Source organism: Arvicanthis niloticus, chromosome X (genome assembly GCF_011762505.2).
Source record: "Arvicanthis niloticus isolate mArvNil1 chromosome X, mArvNil1.pat.X, whole genome shotgun sequence".
NCBI lineage: Eukaryota > Metazoa > Chordata > Mammalia > Rodentia > Muridae > Arvicanthis > Arvicanthis niloticus.
The window spans coordinates 33,476,015-33,491,245 of NC_047679.1; the positions used below are offsets into that span (position 1 = coordinate 33,476,015).

Sequence of the window (15,231 nt, forward strand, 5' to 3'; positions counted from 1 at the left end):
TCATAGAGATAGAAAGAGCAATTTACAAATTCATTTGGAATAACAAAAAACCTAGGATAGCGAGAACTATTCTCAACAATAAAAGAATTTCTGGGGGAATCACCATCCCAAACCTCAAACTGTACTATAGAGCAGTAGAGATAAAAACTGCATGGTATTGGTACAGAGACAGACAGGATGATCAATGGAATAGAATTGAAGACCCAGAAATGAACCCGCACACCTATGGTCACTTGATCTTTGACAAAGGAGCTAAAACCCTCCAGTGGAAAAAGGACAGCATTTTCAACAAGTGGTGCTGGCTCAACTGGAGGTCAACATGTAGAAGAATGCAAATTAATCCATTCTTATCCCCTTGTACAAAGCTCAACTCCAAGTGGATAAAAGACCTTCACATAAAGCCAGATACACTGAAACTATTAGAAGAGAAGTTGGGAAAGACCCTCGAATACCTAGGCACAGGGGGAAAGTTCCTGAACAGAACATCTATGGCTTATGCTCTAAGATCAATAATTGACAAATGGGACCTCATCAAATTGCAAAGCTTCTGTAAGGCAAAGGACACTGTAGACAAGACAAAATGGCAACCAACAGATTGGGAAAAGATCATTACCAATCCTACATCTAATAGAGGGCTAATATCGAATATATACAAAGAACTCAAGAAATTAGACGCCAAACAACAAAATAACCCCATTAAAACTGGGGTACAGAGCTAAACAAAGAATTCTCAAATGAGGAAACATGAATGGCCGAGAAGCACCTTAAGAAATGCTCAACATTCTTAGTTATCATGGAAATGCAAATCAAAACAACACTGAGATACCACCGGACACCAGTCAGAATGGCTAAGATCAAAAATTCAGGTGATAGTAGATGCTGGCGAGGATGTGAAGAAAGAGGAACACTCCTTCATTGTTGGGGTTGCAAGCTGGTACAACCACTCTGGAAGTTAGTGTGGCAGTTCCTCAGAAAATTGGACATAGCACTACCTGAGGACCCAGCTATACCACTCCTGGGCATATACCCAGAAAATGCCTCAACGTATAACAAAGACATATGCTCCACTATGTTCATAGCAGCCTTATTTATAATAGCCAGAAGCTGGAAAGACCCCAGATGCCCTTCAACAGAGGAATGGATACAAAAAAATGTGGTACATTTACACAATGGAATATTACTCAGCTATTAAAAATAATGAATTTGAGAAATTCTTAGGTAAATGGATGGAACTAGAAAATATCATCCTGAGTGAGGTAACCCAATCACAAAAGTACACACATGGTATTTACTCACTGATAAGCGGAGATTAGCCCAAAAGTTTGAAACAACAAAGATTCAACTACCAGAGGACATGAAGCTCATGAAGAAGAAAGAACAAGTGAGGATGCCTAGGTCTTTCTTAGAAGGAGTAACTAAATACCCAAGGGAGTAAATATGGAGAGAAAGTGTGGGACAGAATCTCAAGGAGAGGTTGTATGGAGACCACTCCACCTGGGTATTCATTCCATGTGCAGTCACCAAAAATAGACACTGATATGGATATAAGGATGGGAAAGCTGACAGCAGCCTGATAAGGCTGTCTCCTTAGAGGTCCCCCAGAGTCTGATATACCCAGAGGCAGATATTCACAGCTAACCATTAATCTGATCAAAGGTTCCCAATGGAGGAGTTAGAGAGTAAACTGAAGGAGCTGAAAGGGTTGGTGGCCCCATGAGGAGAGCAACAATACCAACCAACCAGAGCTCCCCAGGGTCAAAACCACCAGCCTAGGAGCACATATGGAGAGACACATGACTCCAGCTGTATATGTAGGGGAGGATGGCCTTGTTGGGCATAGGTGGGAGACGAGGTCATTGGTACCTTGAATGCTGAGCACTGATTGGGGGGGGTATCTGAGGGTGGGGAGGGGGATTGAGGGGTAGGTGGGTAAACACTCTCATAGAAGCAGGAGGATGGGGGGATGGGATAAGGGGTTCCTGGGTGATGGGGGGAATATGGTAAGGGGATAAAATTTGAAATGTTAATATTATATCCAATAAAAGAGGGGAAAAAAAAAGAAAAGCGGTTAGAACCAACATCCTTAATAAAATGTCAGCTCCCTTAAAAAAAACTAACTTGCTACTAAAATTTGTTTTGAGAATTGTATATTGCAGAATGATCAGCCAACGTGTATCTACTCAACAAGCAAGCTGGGCACATCTGCTCAAACCTCTGAGGTCCGGGAATTCCATCTGGAGGCAGTGAAGACACAGACAGCATCAGAGGCTTGCCAATTTGCCTTTCCCCCCACTCCTCTTCTAATATCACAACGCCCATAATCAGCTTGCAGAAGCTAATGAAGAATCAGCGCCCCTACTCCCTGGGCTTGGGGACTAAGGTGTTAAATGTTGGGCTGTCTCTCAAGGGAAAAGTAGTGGTTTTGTGGGAATAGAGAGGATTCCCTAGGATTTATTTCATAGCCATAACCTATTAGTAGAAATCTGTACAATTATTACCAAGATGAAGATATAAATTCTTAAATGGCACCAATTTACTTTGATTACAAATTTTAAGATTTTCATTGGTACGAGCTTCTTATTGATATAAGAGTGAGATGAATATTGTTACTCTCATAGGCATTGTACCAGTATAACACACTTAGGAATACAAGGCTTAGACCTAGTCCTCCTTTAACTTTTTAAAACTGATTTGAGATGGACAGCCTGTGAGTTAAGGGACTATAGCAAATTCATGACTTGGAGTTTATTATAAGGGTGTTTCCTATGTTTTATTTAGAGATAGTTGAGTGGAGTTAACAGACAACAGTCCAGATGACCTTACATGGATAGTTGGTTTTCAAAACATCAGAAATCCACAGAATTGACATGACAAGCACTTCTGTATTAATGTTCATTTTGATTAGAGACCTGTCTGCTCCTGACAGGTTCCTATATTGAATTCTAAGAAGAAATTGAGCATCTTTGGAGTTACTCCAGTTGTGGTGAGACAGCCACTAGACAAGAATTGCCTCTTTCCAACTACAGACAAATTACTGTCCAGAAAAGGACACATTTGCAGAATAGTCGACTGATTATATCTGCCTATACAGAGTAATCAGCCCTTAATAATTCTGCAGCACTAAGTTCTGTCAGATGATCCTGGGCCAGAAGGCAGAAGAACAGATGCTCCAACGTTTTGAAGTAGAGGGAGGGTCCAGATGTTCAGAGGTCTCTATAAATTGGCTAGGTTTTAGAAAGTATGTTTTGTGCTTCCCACAATTATAGTTAACTCAGTCATTCTGGATTTCTGACGGGGTTGAAAACTTATAGCCTCATAGCCAATCCTGGCTATTTACCTCGAGAGAAAAGATTTGAGGGGATGGTCGTCAGCTGACGTTCATCCTAAAGCCAGGCTCAGAACTAAATGTTTTAGTTAGGAGAGATGACAGAGGTGCTGATTAGTCAACAAAACGATGGACTGGGTATTAGGACCATCGTGTACCTCACTGGTACAAATCGGCATATTTATGTTCTAATTGTATTTTGAGAGAAAAGTTTCATTTTAACAGGAAGGGTGATGTGTAGGAGGAGCTAAGGTGGGAGGAGTAAGGAGAAGAGGGGGGAGACAGGGAGGCAGATGTTCATGTATCTCCACCAGTCAAAGATAGTTGATATATCTAGGTTGGGTAGTGCATTAAACCTCTGATTGAACAATACCAAACTTATAAAGCCTATGATTAACATTTTTAAAAAATGTATAAATGCAAAAAGGAAAAGGGGGCATGGGATTGGGATTTTCTAAGGGGAGAATGGGGAAAGGGGATGGCATCTGAAGTCCAAATAAAATATCTAATAAAAAATGAAAAAAAAAAAACCAAAAACAATACAAACAACAGGAGACAGTTATGTACATATACACATATACATCTGTTCATGAATCCATAACCCCTCCCCACTCCCTGCCCTTCTCTTTACTAAAACACCCTTGGACTGTGGATTTTAACTTTATTATTATTTACTTAAGAGCTAATGCCTGTTGATATTTGAATGGATATATCTCCTAAATGTGTACCTCATGAGTGAGTGGACATTGTGATCTTAAAAAAGATCAGGTGGAGTAGAAGATGACATACAAACCTTGCTAGATGCTATGTGTCTAAGACTCCCACAATGCCTTGGTTTACACCATTGACATAGGGTGTTTGCCTCACTCCACCCCTCTGCAAAACTTATGTTCTAGTGCTAATGGTCCTAAAGAAATCCTAAGTGTATTGATAGAGCTGTGGTTCCTTCCCAAAATCTATCAAGAGAAAATGATGGCTCTGTGGGGAAGAAATCTCTCGGGTGGGGGGAGGGAGTCCGACAGCAGGGTCCCAGGGCGGTCTGACATCAGGATCCCGGGCAGACTTCCCATGCCGCCAGCCGAGGATCCCATATTGATACAGCCACAGCGGGCTGGCGGTGAGCGGCTCAACTTTCCAAAGGCTGGGAACATGGTGGTGGCAGATCAGGCGACATGTGGAGTCTGGTTTTCCAAAGCTTTTATTGTTCATGGCATGGTAAATGGACGTGGGTGATATGTGCTTCCCCCGCCAAAAGCCAGGGGAGACCAATCTTATAGGGAAGGGAGAAAGGGGAGGGAATAACTTAATTAGCTATGCCCCTGGCCTTTTGATAATTCATTAATATTTAAATCTCTGGAGGTAGAGACTTGTTAATCACGCCCTCTACCTGTGTCCTAGGTGACTGAAGGTAACAGGTTAAACGGAGTTACCTAGTCCAAGGCCCAACATCCCACCCTCTTTTCTTTCATAAAAAGAGGGGAGGTTCTGTATCGTCTGTAGTCTGCAAGGTACAGTTTGATGAGAGATGTGGACCCTGTGGAGTAGTCTGGAATCTGGGAGCATGGGGAGATCAAACCCAGTGCTGTATCAAGGGGGCCTAGGAACAGAGCTGAATATCCTACCGTCCCTCAAAGGGTCTCCGGGGTTCAAAGCTCATTCAACCAGGCTATGTCCAAACCATCTCTTCATGGCCCAACGTCTCACCTTTTTTTAGTGAAAATTTGGATGAGGTGGTCAAAGAAAACACTATGTAGGCCAGAGGGTGTAGCATAACTAAGTCAAGGGTAATGGGAATTGAGGATAGGGTTTGGAAGGCAGGGGATCATTGAAACAATTAAATACAGATTGTATAGTTTGAGGGTAATGACATCTGATTAATCTAAATAGACATTATGTTTTCCTCACTAACATGTAACTTTAGCTATGTGACTTTGGCAAAAGAGTTCATTTGTAGCTGGAAGGTCTGGATCTGTCTTCTCTAGTGAGCATCTCTGGGTTCTGGCGTGCATCTCTGGAGGCTGGTGTGGGTCTCTGGATCTCAGCATGTTCTGGTGTCTTCAGTCAGATGAGATGACTGGAAGAAGGCAGCTTGGCAGGTTCCAGGAGGTGGCGCTGTCACTGGATCTCGGCGTGTCTCTGGAGTCTGCAGTCAGATGAGGTGACTGGGAAAGAGCAGCTTGGCATCTCAGGCAGGTTCCAGAGGATGGCTGGACTCTGTTGGATCTGTGGGTATACCTGTAGGATAATCACAGTAGGGAAGCAGCATTTCTGGCAGGGAGATGTCTGTAGGCTGGATACTGAGCATTAAATTGCTTGGGAACAAGCACCTTATGGCCTGTCGTTAAGATCCTGGAAAAGCAAAGGTGGTTGAGGAAAGTTTAGTCTTGGAAGGTATCTTTGAGTCTGTTTTTGGATGGCTGAGAGAAAAAACAATGTTAATTTTGTATCTGGGATTGGCAGCAACAGTTTGCCTGTAAAAGAAATTAGTTGTTAATTAAGACTCAAGAAATGGTGATCAGCACGTTGACTTAAACTGTGGAAGGAAATTAGATGGCTTTTAAACCTTGAAGAAATTATAAAGGTTGAAAAAAAAATGTTGGACATATATCACGAATATTAGAGAGAAAAGGCAGCATTAAAATAAAAAAATAACAAAATTTTTGGTTGAAAAACACAAGCATTGTTGCTCTAGGTGTTCCTGTTAGGAAGAAGAGGAAACGTTTAAAAATTTTGGTTGAAAAACAGGAACATTTGTTGCAGGTCCTCCTGTTGGGGAGAAGCAGTAATGGCGGGTTTAGAAGCAGTGTGGGGAGAGGCCTAGCTCTGCTGTGCGGTGTCTGGGTGCTCTGGCAGAGAGGTTCTGCATTCCTGCTTTTCTTTTTCTTAGCTGGTAAAATTTAAATGTAGATAAAAGTAAAGGCCAACTTTGAAGAAAAGTTTAAGGCAAGCAAGAAGCATTAGGGAGGGCTAAGAGTCAGAAAGAGTGAGGAGTCTGTGTCTATGGGAAAGACAGGTGGAAGCTGGATTGGAGTCAGGCAGCTTTGAGAGAAACTGGCAGGCAGCAGTGGGGCAAAGGGTGCAGGCAGGATTTTAGATCCGCTGCTTCAGGCAAGCTGGCTGAGCTAAGTAGCTTTAGTCAGCTGCAAATGACTGAGGGTGAGGGGAAGCATAGATGGCTAAGGAACACAGGGTTGGGTGGCAAGCAGGGTTCTGCCCCGTTGCTTCAGGCAAGCAGGCTAAGCCAAATAGCTGTAGCCAGTTGCATATGACAGGGTAGTAGGGAAAGAAGCTACCTGGCAGGGCGCAAGGGGCTAGAGTTTGGAGCTGGCGATCTTGAGAGAGAGAGAGAGAGAGAGAGAGAGAGAGAGAGAGAGAGAGAGAGAGAGAGAGAGGGGATGGTCTCAGCTGCGAGAGGGAGTCTTAGAAAGAGGGTTACAGCAGGTGTTGTGGCTTGAAGGACAGATATTAGCTGTGGAGGAACCCCCTCTGTGGAGCTGGGGGGATGGGAAGAGTGAGGGGCTAAGAAGCCATAGCCATCTTGCCCCTGAGCTGGAGAACACGTGGGGAGAGAGACCTAGTTCTTTTGTATTATGCAGGGGTTAGGCTATAGATAAGAATCAGAGAAAGAGAGAAGGGGTAGGGTGGACAGAGAGAGATGTTACTCACGGTTTTTGCAGTCACCAGCGGGGGGGCACTTGCGGAGCTGGATCTGGGCATGTTGTCTACCACCTGTGGGAAACAATGTGGCCCGTGCATGGGTGCACGAGTGTGGATCTCTGTTGCTGGTCTGCTGGTCTGCTGGTCTGCACAGTCCTTTGTCAGAGATAGGGCTATTGTAGAGGAGCAGGGGCTAAGGAGGGCACTCACAGTGGGCAAGGCAGACTTTGCGGTAGGAGTCTCTCAGTGAGAAATCTCCCTTTTTTGCCCAAGCCTCGGCGGTGGGTGGGCACAGCAAAACTGGAGAATGTGGGGGTCGCATGGCAGCAGATCCATGCCCCGAGATTGGCCTCCATCTGGGGTCTCGGAACTCCAGCAGAATGGAGGCGGGGAGAACGCGGGGTGTAAACGCTGAGAGAGGACCAAGAGACTTAGTGTCACATCTCACAAGAAGTATACTTGCTTAGCAGATTCAGCCAGGATGATTCTTGTAAACGCATGGGTGGTCGTGCCCCACGTTGGTGGCACCAGCTGTGGGGAAGAAATCTCACAGGCAGGGGGAGGGAGTCCGGCGGCAGGGTCCCAGGGCAGTCTGGCATCAGGATCCCGGGCAGACTTGCCATGCCTCCAGCAGAGGATCCCACATTGATACAGCCACCGCAGGCTGGTGGTGAGCTGCTCAACTTTCCAAAGGCTGAGAACCTGGCTGTGGCAGATCAGGCAACACAGAGTCCGGTTTTCCAAAGCTTTTATTGTTCATGGCATGGTGAATGGACGTGGGTGGTACACTGTCTGTCTGTCTGTCTGTCTGTCTGTCTGTATGTATGTATCACTTCTCTGAAGGTAAAGATACATCTGGCTTCAGCCAATGCCACACTGTTTGGAGACGACCTTAATATGAATGGGAAACCAGTCAAGACTTTTGTGATAGAAACTCTATTAGCCATTTTTAGTTGTGGTTTTCATTTGTTAACCACACGAAGACACTAAACAGTTTAAGACAATCAAAACTTTATTTTATTCTTGTTTTTAAATTATTCCCGAGGTTTTTCCCATTGCCCAGGAAAATCCTATTTCAATGTCACTTGTCTATTGTGGCATTTTACAAATTAAGACAGAAGTCATTCTAATTTGGTTTCAAAATAATGAAATTCTTCAAACCAGGAAAAACAACAGTGCATGAACTACAAATGACTGAAACTTAAAACTAGTGGACCTGGTAGTAATTGTGTTAGCAATTTGGAAGAACAAGAATCCTAAAGTGACCTAAACAGAATAAAAGTAGAATGCTCCATGGTCTCCTCCCACCAGCTCTAAAGTGAGGGTACAATACTCGATTAGTGGCTTGGTCTGACCTGATGTTAGAAGGGAATTGCCAGTGAACTAGGATGTGCCCAGGTCAGACCTGTTGAAGCATGCGTTGATAGATCCAGGTCTGGACCCTGTCTATCTCATCTTCCAAAGCCTCTGCATACCTTTCAGGGTAGGCTGTGGGGTGAGTTTTAGCAATACTGGCAAAAAACTCCAAGACTTTCATTTTGGTGGTTTCGGCAAAGGCCCTGGGGCCCCAGAGGAACACATGGGTAGGAGGATCACTATTGGGCACCTGCCTGTATTCCAGGTACCCTTCCTGTACAAACTCCTCAGAGATGAGCTTCCTGGGGTCTTTATGTATGTAAGGATCCCTCCCACCACACAACCCTATGTTATTCAGTTTTTCCCAGATAATCTCCTCACTGACACAGTTTCCCTCCATGAAAATGACACCCAGTACCACTATGAGGAGGCCTGTCTTGGGCATACCCTGGACATCAGTCAGCATCCCATCATAGGTGATCCCCAGGGCAGTGACAAGGATGTAGGAGTGGACAGAGGCGTCCACTTCTACCATATCAATGCCAAAGACCAGCTTCAAGCACTCAGAGGCCTCACTAAAGATCAGAGGGTAGTACTCATCATACGCTCTACCAACACACTCCAGCATTTCTGCTTTGGTAGTGAATGCCTTCATTCGATATTTGCAAAGCAGAAATTCCACCAAGTCACACACCTTTATGTACTGTGCACGGTGCAACAAATATAGTGGATCTTCCAGCTCTTCTGATGGTTTGATGGAAGCTTCCTCAGATGGGCCATCAGGAATGGAGGCCAGTGCCACACAGGGAGAGGAAGCTCTCTGAGGACTCTGGGGAGGACTTGGTATTCCACCACCATACACCTGATGGGAGGTGGTGCTTGTTTCCTCCTCATCTCCTTCAGCCAAGGTAGCCTGGGCATTGGCTAACTCCTGTTGGGCCTGACCACTGTCTTGGAGGTTGCAGCACTGGGTGTTATGGGGCTCAGCCATTATCACTTTCCTTGGTAACAACAGGCAGGAAGGACAGTCTCCCAATCTAAGCAGGGAGGATACACAGGCCTGATGGAGAAAGGGGAGGGTGAGTAGATTTTTATCACAGACCATGTCACACTGACTTCAAATGCCTTCATGTTTCTTGAGATCTCCTGAGTATAACCCTCTAGTGGGACAAGGACTCTAAGCAATCCTAGAATCCTGAGAGCCTGAAACAGGAAGTGACCCAGCTGTTTGGAGTGCAGCCAGGTCACAGAGGAGATAAACTCGTGGATACCATTAGAATATTTGAGGCCAGGGAACTTGGAGTGTCTATTTTCTCAGTTGTTGGAACAATTGATTTATACTTGCAGGATGGGCATCCCTATCAGTTCTGAGGATACATAGTTTTGCTCTTCTTTGGGAACTGAGGACACTATCTCAGAGGATGATTTTCTTATCTTCCACTTTGGAATCATTGTAAGAGATGCTTACAACATCCCATGCATGCTAACTTCTAGTTGGTACCTGAGTTCCCAAGGTTAAAAAAAAGGGAGAGAGGAACTGTGCGGTGTAACCCTACTTAAGGTAAACGGTTTCTTGTGTGATCATTCTGGGCCCTTATGTTTCTCTGTCAAGGGCTGGACACTGTCCTTATCCTGGCCTATAATAAACACTTCAGTGTTCACCTCTCTGGAAATTAGTAAAAGGGATTAATAGAGCTTCGTATCTGCCGACCCCTGTTCAGACTAAATTACAAGAGATGAGACAATTTAATGGTTTTCATGTGTCCTGAGGTGTCAGATGTCAGACCTGCCCAACACTCTCCTTGATCAGGGACCAGCACTGTACTGCTTCTCCTGATGGTCTGAGGCAGGTTTCTTTGAACCAAGAGCCTATTACTGATATACAGTGGCAAGAGGAATTGAGGTGAGGTAAATCATCTATGGTCTCTGATCTACCTCAGAGCTTACAGGAGGGCAGGTAGGGCACATTTCCCCTCTCGTATTAATGCAGGGCATCTTCAGTCCTCACCTTCAGTCCTGACACTCCTGAGATCTTCCCTCTGATGACTCCACTCAAACGCCTCTTCACCAGGTTTTTCAGCTCACATAGAGTCCCTAGAATACATGTCTGTGATATGGCTAATCCTGGGACTCATCTTTGTTGCCCATAATTCGTTTCTTCTGCCAACAAGACATCACCCCTGGGATCAAAGACTTCACCTCCTAGAGAAATATCAGAACAAATCAGGAAGCATAACAGAGACGCAGTTGCAATGCCCACGTAAACAGAAATATCCAGAAAATTATAAGTGAGGTGGCCAGGTTTTGTGGCATCCTTTGCTGTGGGTGGGTTTGTACATTTTCTCACATTTAGTTCTCACAATCATAACTGAAACTCACCTAGACTGCATACAAACCATGGACACCTCCTCTGGTAACCTTTATGTGGCTCCCTCTGCTGCTCTGATAATATCCTTCTGTAGATAGGCCCTCCTTCCTTGGAGAGGGGAGAGAAGGGATAATAAAGCATATCTGTATAACAGTGAGTGTCTTAAGGGCCACAAAGCTTATGAGAGCAAGTGAGAAAAAAGTGTCAATGTTTGACTATGTAGTGTGCTGTCCCTAGTGAACCCTAGATTTTGCCTTGACTAGTGATGCATCCTACTCCTCTTTACCATGGACCTCAGAAAAATGTTCTGACCTTATATCTACTGAAGTCAAAGTAGACTACTCCACTTACGACTCCCAGGGTTCTTGCCATATCAGTTTGTGGGGCCTTGGCCCTCTGTTTTTCAATTGATCCAAAAAGAAGTATGTAATTCTGAGTGCCATTGGAGGATAGAACCTTACTCCTATGAAAGAATCCCACCCAGTTAGGTGAGGATTTTGGTTCAAGCTACAGGACTCTTCAGTAACACACAACACAACAGTCAACCCATACTATCTGTCGACTCACTGTACAGAAAGGATGCTCTGTATGCAATGTGGAATTCCATTAACTCTGATAGTAAGGCAGTCTACAAGCTCAAAAAAGAAAATGTTCTGTGTCCTGCAAGTCCTTACATATACATGAAATGGTATGGCAGGTGTACTGGACCAAAAATAATGGTTCCTGTTTCTTTCAGGTGAGCCAGTGGGTCCAACTGGATTGACTCAGGCTGTCTGCATTGTATAGGCCATCTGAATTCCACCATCAGCTTACACTTGAGTCAGGAAGAGACCAAGTCAAGTCCTGCCTCCCCCAGGAAGTTCTAAAAATGCCATCTATACTATAACTAAGGGCTGAGCACCAGAGTGGGCAAACATCTGATTACTACAAGGGCCCAACTTTGTGTCTACTAGACAGCAGAGCTGAAGCTGCTTTATGTGGGGACCTTCTGTTATGAAAGGGGCTTTGTAGTCTACTGTACACTCACCTGGACCCTGAAAGCTTGTATCACCCCTCCCAGAACATGAAAGCTCTGTTATGACACCTCCCTAAGCACCTAGATGTGGGTATTGCAGAGAGGGATTCATTCCCTTAAGTGAGAACTGGAGCATTCTCTAACTTCCAGAAATCACACAAAATGTTTGGAGTCTTCCAAATGACCTCCTGCAGTTGGAGAAGCTCACTCCTACCAACCCAGAGGGTTTTGCTGCAAGCCTCTCAGAGGAAAACAATGTTGCTTGATTATCTGGCCCTTTCTTTCTCTCTTGGATGAGGCTTCTGCAGCCAACTTACAGAGAACATGTTAACTGACAACATATTCCTCTCTGCAATCTTCCTAAAGGTCTCCTAGATAATGATTCCCAGGGAAAGGAAGGGAAGAGGCTCATGTCTCCAAATGGACCCACTGAACTACAACTTGGGTACCCTCTTGATCAGTATTTTTAACCCTTACTAATGCTGAGTATGTTTAATAGAGTTTCTCATGTGGTTGTCACCCACAACCATCAAATTATTTTGGTTGCTATTCCATAACTATACTTTTGCAACTGCTATGATTCATAATGTAAACATCTTCTATGCCGGGTATCTGATATGTAACCCCAAAAGGGGTATGACCCAAAAGTTGACATCCACACTGGTAGCCTGCCAGGGGCCTTAGCAACAGACCCACAGGCAAGTTACAGAGCCTGAATGTGAAGCTACCACTTGGGCTGATGTAACTATTAAAAACTGTTTTTCTGTGTCTTTGACAGTGAGCACAGGCTGATTCCTGCATCTGGGGCCATGATTACTGCCCAGTGATTATGTTATGTGGTCCTTTCTCTGAACTGCAGCTTCTATGATCCACTCTCAGATCTAACTTCCTCCCTGAATGTGATGTAAACCTCCTTCTGGGAACTCCTTAAAAACACCTGTGTTCATGGTGCAAGAAGATGGACTCAGCAAGCAGCTCATGCCAAAATGCATGGCATACTCCATGCAATAATAACTGAAAGGTGAAATCTGCATTCCTATTGCACCTTATAACCTGATGGAGCCCTTTGGCCTCGTGTAAGCTGACACACACACACACACACACACACACACACACACACACAACACACACACACACACACACACACACACACACACACACAAACCTGGCATTTCTGTCTTTCTACAAGGAGTATCACAAGATGATGCTGAGTCCTGGAACTCCCTATATGCAATCTGGAATCTTGGATACAGGTCCAGTCCCCACAGAACTGCCCCCATTTGGATTAAGTCCCTGAAATGATACAAGGTAACTATGTTGTATGAGAATAACCATCTAGAAACCAGCTACCAACACACACTCTCTTCTCCCATTTTTGTTTTAAAATGATTGCTGAGCCCTGGTTTCTGAAACCGTGCGTATGCTCACAGTTGTCACAGAGTGAAGAGGAAGAGGCTTATTTCATAAATGGCCCCCATTTGGTGCAGTTCACATTTGCCATCCTAGAGGTTGTGGGGTCACTCATCCCCAAGCAGAGGTTTTACAATACATTCCTGGGAACTCGTTTCACCCAGGATAGTATTCCAGCTCCTTCTCTCACAAAAGAACTTAAAATAGTGACTATCCTGACTCTTCAGGTATCATGGAGCAAGGATCTAGATCCTACCAGTGAGCTCTACTTGGAGCTATGCTAACAATAGGGGATGTCTCTTTCCCAAAGACAAAATCCTGGGCAGGAAGAGATATTTTCTCAGGGGAAATATGTGTGTCAAAAGTTTTGTTCTTTTCCTGAAATTCTTTCCTCAACTGGCACAGTGAGGACTTGCAAAATGGCACCAAGTCCACAAAGTCACCTGATATAAAAGGCTGACCAATCACTCTATCTCAAAAATCAGCCCAGAAATTTCCTAAAAAAAAATTAGGACCTCACAAAACATTCCCAAATTGCCCATGTCACCAGATAGATATGGCTGTTGAGTGTCTCATTACCTAAAGTCAGCACTGAGGCAGGCTTGAAACTCACTGAACCTCACCCAATGGCCTTCAGGCTCCCAAGTCCTCCTACATGCAAACTGTCACCGAGGTTCTTTACACTAAGGAGGCTCCTGTTTCCTTCAGGATCCCAAAGGGATACAAACCTAATTAATTCTTTGAGCCTATGACTCCTGGATCCATCTTCAACCAGCCACTCCACGAGTTCACTCCACACTAAAACTGTCACCTGATCCTGCCTTTCTGGGAACCTGTAAAAGGATGCATAAAGACAGAGTCCAGGATGAAATGGGGTATGGGCTCATTCCCGCGAAGCTGCCCCTACTTGCTGAGGATATACCATGCATACGGTATTATCTGGGTCCCACTGACCCAACCCCACCCTTCCACAGTCCACTCTCAGCTACTAGTTTGACACAGCCAACTGTTCCGTAGCTTTTCCCCATGCATGCTTCAAAATGGCAACTTTACGCAGTCTCTAGAATCGAGGAATAAGAACCTAGTTCCCCCCAGGTTACCCTACTGGGACCTAAGCAGGCTAAAGGAGGCGTCTGTATTATGTACAAACCTTCAATCCTGGTAGGTTTAGGGATGAACTCAAAATTCTTACCTCTACTGGCTCGGCTCCGCGACCTCCCTTCCAGATGGCTCACAAAATGGCGCTGAGTCCACAAAGTCACCGGAAATGAACGGCTGGCGAGGTGCTCTACATCACCCGTCAGCACACAGGTTCCTTTAACTTCAGGGACCTCACAAAACGTTCCGGAAGCCCCATGTCACCAGATATATGACTGTGGAGGGATTCACATGCCCAAGTCCTCACTGAGGCATGCCTTAAACCCGGAGAAGCACAACAACCAGTCCCCAGGCTGCCCACCAGTATGGACACTGGAAGCCAAGCTCTTTCCAGTAATGGGGCTCCTGTTTGATTCCTGATCCCAAGGCCATCAGGAAGTGGCTTAGTTGTCTGAGCCTGTGGGTCCGGGATCCAGCATAAAATATCCAGTCGTCAACTTTCAGTCAGAATGAAAATGTCACCTGATCTAGCATTTTGGGGAACCTCAGAAATGGTGCCTAAGGACAGAGTCCCAGATTAAATGTGGTAGGGGCTCATTCCCAGGAGGGTGCTCCTATACTTGGTGAGGTTATATCATTAATAATACCATATTATCTGGGTCACTCTGACCCAACCCATGCTTCCATAGTCCAGAATTAGCTACTAGTTTGATACAGCCAACTATTGTTCAGTTTTTCCTCACGAACTTTTTGGAAAAAAAAATAGCAATATTAGATAGTCTCCAGAATTGGGAAGGAAGGAACTTATTGCCACGAGGTTATCACACTGGCAACTATGCAGGCTGAATGGGTGAAGCTATATTATATGGGGGACCATCAATCCTAAAAAGGTTTGAAGTGAACCCGAAGTTCTTACTTCAACTTTCAGAACAAGGTGACCTCCATTCCAGGCTTTTAACATAATGCTGCCAACTTCACAACATCGCCAGACACTAAAGGCTG

At 44.8% G+C, this 15,231-nt stretch overlaps 1 pseudogene; it reads right to left on the reverse strand.

Moving 5' to 3' along the window:
• Positions 1–8,202: 8,202 nt before the first annotated feature.
• LOC117694739 (melanoma-associated antigen 10-like) lies at positions 8,203–9,329 on the reverse strand (annotated as a pseudogene).
• Between the last annotated feature and the right edge of the window lie 5,902 nt (positions 9,330–15,231).